Consider the following 7447-nt stretch of genomic DNA (forward strand, 5'->3'; position numbering starts at 1 on the left):
GTCGTCCAAATTTTTTCGGTTTGACGAAATCATAGTTTTAAAATGCATATCATCAGCCCCACACCAGATACAGGTTAATATTAGTTCAATGTTACCTTTACAAAACGTCATTTTGTTCATTTTCCGCGTGTTATTCACTATGTTTCAAATGAAAGAAAAAAAAGGCAATATTGAGAATGAAATGCAAAACACTTTCTTTGAGGTCTCTGAGTGCATTTTGAATATCCTGCCTCTGAATTATATGCCTTGTATTCATTAAAATCCTACAGCCACATCTGTCTACAACCGCGTGAAATTTCATGAAATACAGACAATTTCTGTGTATCATTCGTTAATGTCTTCCATTTTATGTCCTGCCCTCGTGCATAAAATTAGATTTACTAAATTCTTGAAATCGTTACTAAAAAAATTCAGAATAGGAAATTCAGTCTCTTATATCGAATGAAGAAAGGTAAAAGAACTTTAACAATTAGATGATATGAACTTACGAATTCGACATCATGGTTCATGTTTGTAAAAAGCAATGTATAGGGAATGGCTTCAAAGAGGAGTTTTATAGAAATCGCCCAAAAATTTACACTAATAAAAAAAATTGGGTAAGGAGGGGATGAACACGACTCCGAAATTTCAATTATTACAATAAAAATGTACACGCAAAGCAACAAATTAGCGAGTGGAGGACACGGAACTCACCTTTAACCAGACCAAGCCACACAACAACTGACACTGAAAAAAATCACGCAGGGAGCAAGAAGCTACCTACATGAGATCATCCCGCGATTATCCTAGTTTATATCAAAGGTCGCACTGTGAGGGAGTAGGGGGTGAAAGAGGGCGTAAGGAGGGCGAGATCTTGATCAAGTCACCCAAAACAGGATTCCGCGACGCAGATAGTGGATCTTATCCGCGGAACGCTTGCCAAGTTGTGCACAAAATAGTTTTAAAAAAAGAACCAGAAAGGGTGAGGCATTTTTCGAATTTCTTCGATAGCGATGACTGTTTTTGGGGAAAGACAATATTATCAAATTTATTCTTGGAATTTCAATGTAAGAAAACAATGAAAACTTTATTTTAGTTTCGGCGTGTTTTTCTCTATTATATTCATAGCAAATGTACACATTTAGATGATGAGCATAATCAATTTATGAAGTAAGTGAATTCCGTGCCAATAAGTAGCACAGATTGAAATTACATGGTAAAATTATTGCATCTGCATCAAAGTGACGTGTATGTTGCCTATCTACTGATTGAAGGGGCACTATTTAATGAAATTTATTGCAATAAAAGGTAAAAACTAATGAAAAAATGTATTGCAAATTGCTCATCTCCTTGATACATTGAACTCAAATTGTTTATCGTTCGAAATTGGCATTAATTGACCAATTGAAGAAAACTATTGGAATTACATGGTAAAAGAGAATGCAAGTATATTCATTAAATCGCAATTTTCTCCGTATTTTTATTACACCTCGCCAATAAGTGGTACAAATTGCAAAATATTGGAATTTCATGGTACAATTTTATTGCAGCTACAAGTTAGGTTGATGAAGTTACGTTTATATTGCCTATCTGCCGATCGATCAAAGGGACCTTTCATTTTGTCATTCATTGCAATGCAATTGAAAAACCATTGACACTTGGATGCTACATAGATGGGTGACAGACACGACTTGAAAAAATCCCACTCGGCAACACTGATACACGACTGCAAAAACAGGAAAGACAGGTCAGTCGCCTTTGAACTCTTGACGGGTGCAGGTGTGGAGAAGGGGTGCGTTTCTCAATATCATCCCCCGGACTCCTGGATGTCGTGGGAGACGGCGGAGTCGCGGCTTTTGTACCGCGTGCCCTTTCGCGTTCGCGAGGTCGCCGCCGCCACTCACCCCACGCGCATTCGTATGCAAAATACTCGGCCGTCTTATTTTCGCTCGGCCCGCATCATTCCTCATTCCTCGTTCCTCGATCGCCAACGGATTTTTCTCCCACTCGAGGAGATTTCGACATTGAGAGGGTGACTATGACTCGGAGATAATCCACTGGTCCGGAGGCTGAGCCACCCTCTCTCCTGTGCTAAGGAAGAACGCCGTAAGAGCATTCGAGAGTTGCCAAATTTCCTTCGATAAAATGGTTATTTTTGAGGAAAGCTATGGATATTTTTCCTAGAAATTTTCAGGAAATTTAGGGAAAATTACGTACAAAATTATCTGAAAAATTGAAGGAAAAATATTTACAAATTTCCCCGAAAATTCGTGAATTACCTAAGGAAATTTGGCAACGCTTGAAGGTTCATACGGCGTTCTTCCTTAGCATGGTAGCTCTGCACCGGCACCCTCGCATTCGGAAATCTTTAATATACCTAACGGTCTTGGTCTGATTTTGGGGTTCATCAAAGATCCTGAGCCAGGATTCCAGGCCCGTAACCTAATTGTTATGCGTGTGATGTCTTTGTAATGATCAAGTAACTTGCATCCATTTATTCTCATCCTCATCAAGTTGCACTTCAACGATGAAACTTTCAAATCACGCACCTCGCTTTGTTACGTCGCAGAATTCCTGTTATACTTTATCTTTTAAAGAAGAAACTACGCAACGTTGATTCCTTGAAACTTCCCTAGTTTTTCTTCTCTGTACGAAGAAAAGTCTGTAAAAAATTCGAGGAATATTGATAATTTGCTATCTTTTAATAAATTGGGAGCGGATATTTTTAAACTTTGCGAACGAAATACGTGGTTTGGGAGTTTTGACTGAAATATGACAATGTTGTAACAACAACATGAGAACAAAAATTAATACGTTTCTTATCTGCTGAGTTTTTTCATAACATCCGGTGCATCAATTAGAAAAGTCGATACACCGAAAAGCGCTGTTTTATTTCGTTGATCCCTTAAATTATCCCTGCATCCCTACGGTTTTGCCGTCGGTTTGTTATAGTAGCGCAAATCGTGAGGTAGCTCCGGAATTGGAACGATTGCCTTCTTGAATAACTGAGGAAGAGGCATTTTTATTCTACCTTTAATATATTTTTTTATTTTATTTTTTTTTATGAAAAAACTACTATACACAGTATACACTCTCTTAGAAATAATTTGTAGTTTTGTTAGCTTCATATCGCGGTCCGCGTTTACGGGCTATGATCTGTCGGCGATTATGCTCTGACTTCATGTTCGAATAGAATAACATGGTACAGATTTTACTAAATCTTATATTTTTTACTTTGGAAACATTTTGTGTTGTAATTTCAACCCAGACAACACAGTCTCCTGATGAGTGAAACTTTGCCCGTAATTCTTGGATATCAATGAGCATGTGCGTCATTTACACGGAACAGTGAGAAGAAGGGGAAAAGAAAAGATCTGATGATAAGATGCTTGAGAAATTATTGTTTCTCGTCAGAGTTATTTTTAGTTGCCTGCAAAATTGCCGAAAGTTTCTCTACACTTTCGTGCGGCGCTGTGGCTTAGTTGGTTAAAGCGCCTGTCTAGTAAACAGGAGATCGTGAGTTCGAATCTCACCAGTGCCTTTTTATAGTTAAATTCAAGCAAAAAACGATACAGGAGAATTCATGAAATTTTACCTGGATACTGAACAAAACAAAAATGAATATTTTGCCAAGCGATACATTTTTTCATCTGTTTCTTTTATCTAAATTTACCGTGTATAATTGAAGAAATTTTGATTTCAATTTGTTCAAACAATTTGCTTTTAATTGTTCTACTATACGCAAACACATCCTAGCACCTATAGGATGGTGCATTTGCGTGTACATGTACAGAAAAGAAAAGCCTCGCATAAAAAAAGGACTGATGCTAACACCACGAGGCGAAAAACGAGAATTCCGAGACCTTCATAGTCTCCTGAGAGTCTTTTTTCTCTTTCCAAATATTTTTGAGTTAAAAAAAAAAGGAGGAAGAAAAACGAGATAATTTTCCACCCCTTCTGGAAGGATTAGCGCACATTTTTTGAAACGATGAATCTTTATGACGGATAATTTTTCTTAATTTATACAAACCTTTGCGAGAGAATTTTTTACCCTGTTCCCCCGTGCGCATTATCCTTGTCGTACCCTCCCTCCGACCCCCTCTCCCGCTCACCGTTGTCAATCTCTTGCCCTCTCTCAACCCTCCGTAGCCCACGCACAGCGTAAGGGGTTGACTCCGAGTAAGATTTAACTGAAAATCATTTCCGACATTGTTCATTTGCTTAATGGCCGCGGAAGGTAGCGGAAATTAATTAACACCATTCCTTCGGCACGGTTGGTGTTAAAAAAAGAAAAAAAAGATTTCCTGCGCTCTGCGCGCGGTGATTCCGTGGAAAAATTCATTATTATATGGAAATGAAGTGGTCATTAATTTACATGTTTCTGATTGATGTGTCGTCCTTGGAAGTCTGAGCCCTTCCTTGGGAGGAATAATTACACAGCCAACCCCCTTTTTCCTTGTTCGCGCTTTAGAAAACTCCTTTTTTTCGGGGAAAGAGGGATTCGCGCGCTGTGGATACTAATGAAGAAATTCAATCATGCTCGCTTTCAACCCCTGCCTGACACGTTCTCGAACTATATACCTCTGTGTGTGCCTCTCACACCATGCTGTGGGGGTATAGTCGCACGGTTCGTGCTTATTTCACACCTCCCCTTAAATCAGACGAGAATACGATACACTTTCGTTTTCCAGACTGCGTAGATTCCTGCCTGCTACATAAAAAAGTATAAAAAATGCTAAGTTTTGTATATATATTCTAATGAATTATTTTTATAATTTACTGGTAAAATGGCATCCGTAAAATGGTAATACTTAATCTGCGCGGATATTATTTTATAGCTCAAAAAAATATAATAATCTAAATTTTCAGTTTTATCAGCGTACTTATTCTTGCCTTGGACCACAAATGTTTGTGCTGTCATTATCATTGCAATTCACCGATGAGCAGTTAAATTTAGATGAACTCTACTAACAAACAAATACCTGAAAACATTGTTTTAACAGAAAATGGTGCAGACTGCGATCTCGTTCAACTGGAGGAAAACATATCATTTCTACATATTGTGTCTCCCTTGTCTTCTGGGCTAACAAGAGGAATGCATGAAATTTCAGAAGCCCTTAAATTCATTGAAATTATAGAATCCTCGCAGCCCCAAAACTTTCTGCTTAAGTCAGACTCTCTCTCCGATCTCAGAGCCCCGGGCAATCAAGAGGATGAATCTCTCCTATTCGGCATTCTTGCTCAGCTTCAGCATTCAATTCGTTCCATCACTATTGCTTGGATTCCGGGTCATTCAGGTATTATAGGTTATGAAACTCCTGATAACATTGCTTAATCATGTTGCATTCCAGAACGTCTAGCTATAGCCACACATTTCAGCCTTCCTCAAGATTTGAAGAAAGCCTTTCACTCCTACATCCATGCTTCCTGGGAAGATTACTGGAAGAACAGTGACAAGAACATACTTAAAACACGACCCGCGAAGTATGTCCTTCCTTCAACAAGCACCGTAACTGTGAAGTTCAAATCACAAGATTACGGATTGGCCATCTTTTTCCTCTCATTTTCATTTAAATTCAAGATCCTCACTTCCAATTCGCTCTTTGCGTTGACGCACTTTCCCAACAATAGACAAAATTTTGAATATTTTGGACAAAAACCTAGGCTGAACGCATCAACATTTAAAAGTATCTCCCTCCGTTTGGAGGGTGATACTTTGGAATTTTGATCAGAGTGGGTTGACATTTTTGAAAGGTGGGCGTTTCTTACCCTTTAAACTCAAATGACTCAAAAGTCACAACTGAAATTTTACAGTTTTTTAAGCAACTAACTCTCAAAGTTGAATGTATTCTCTTGGACTCTGACGTAATTAGCGATAGCTTCTTCTACCTTCTTTTTAATTTCACTAACTAACTAACTGACTAAATAACTATTTTAGGTTCCAAATATGTTTAAATTAAAACCATGAAATCTTTGCCTAATAACTCTTTCAAATTTTATTTCGTTGGTTTTTAAATAAGGAGGCATATCCAACTTAGTGATTGTCTTGATCCTAGTATTTTAAACATGTCAAATAATAAAACGAAAAGAATGTATATGTAAGTTAGATGAAGCAGAGAAGGGTGATTTTTTAAAAATAAAAAATGTATTCAGTGCTTGATTCATTTGTATTAAACTAGTATGTTTTACTAGGTTATTAAAAATTACCCATCTTTCAACAGCGGTAACATTTTATGGACAAAAATGACCAAATAGGAAGCACCAAGACTGTTGTCGATGGCAACGCGGCATCTGTGGAACAGCTGGCCACACAACTCTTCCCTTCCCTCTTCTAATTTCATTCATGTTCTTATAAAAATAACCTCTACTGCATTCTATCAATAAAAATTATATGACAAAAATATCATCCGCAAATATATAAGAATTAATTTTATTTACTTTCTTCATTTGGTAAGTGTATTATTGAATATTGTCGAAGTTTAGTGCAACAACTGTTGTTACTGACTGTTGTAAACCTAAAGATGCTAATAAGCTTCAATCAATTCAAATTTAACAATAAAAGGATAATAATTTTGCCTCAATTTTTGGCCACAAAATTGCCCACAAATGATGAGCTTTGATTATCCGTCGCGATCCCGTGGTGAACAAATAACCCAAATGTTTACTGAAAGAATCAACTTCGTTAAATCCTGATTCCGAGATTTATTTTCTTCTCCTGTGTTCAGTCCTTCTCATGTCATCAATTTCATCACGAATAAAATGTTTATGTTTCTTTTTGATTCGTTCCAATTGAAACTCTGTATATTCTATGAGGATGCGCTTTTCCTCGCTTATCACCTTATTAATACGATCGAAAAGTGCGTTAAGTTTTCAAAATAATCAAAAGTTTGTAAAAATTATTGTACTTCTGAATAACAATATGGCACTACAACCCCAACCTTTATTTTTAAAACGAACATTGCTGGGGTGGGCGCAGCGTAAAATTGAGTCGACAGATTATCTGGAGTAATTTTGTAAAAATCATAATGAATATCTTGCTCGTTCGTAATGAATGGCATTTTTTAAAGTGCAAGATACGCAGATCTATCTGAATAAATCTAATCTAAACTCTATCTAACTAACTAATCTCTATCTAATCTAAACTGAATTTCCACAAATACGGAAGAAAAAAAAATCACGTTTCATGAAAGATGCTGCTTATCATTACAGCAAGCGTAAAAAGACTTAAACCAGTGTAAAATCAACACCACGGTCCGAACCAAACGTCGATCCCATTAATTTGGGACAGGCAACTATTTTACCCTCGACTCATGTAATTAGTCCAAGGTACCTTCACGAATTCACTCGAGGTGGCTTTGCATACGTTCGTTTAGAGTGTCGTCCGGAACCTGTACTTAGGGCCGGCTTGTATACAATAATACTAGGGGGTGAATGGCAAATAACGTAATATCTTTTTATTCCATCGACG

The 7447-nt window shown here is 37.3% G+C and overlaps 1 non-coding gene across 1 annotated transcript; it reads left to right on the top strand.

Moving 5' to 3' along the window:
• Positions 1–3446: 3446 nt before the first annotated feature.
• On the top strand, positions 3447–3520 carry TRNAT-AGU (transfer RNA threonine (anticodon AGU)). Its single transcript has one exon. It is a non-coding gene; the product is annotated as a tRNA-Thr (tRNA).
• The last annotated feature ends 3927 nt before the right edge of the window (positions 3521–7447 follow it).

Source organism: Bemisia tabaci, chromosome 6 (assembly GCF_918797505.1).
Source record: "Bemisia tabaci chromosome 6, PGI_BMITA_v3".
NCBI lineage: Eukaryota > Metazoa > Arthropoda > Insecta > Hemiptera > Aleyrodidae > Bemisia > Bemisia tabaci.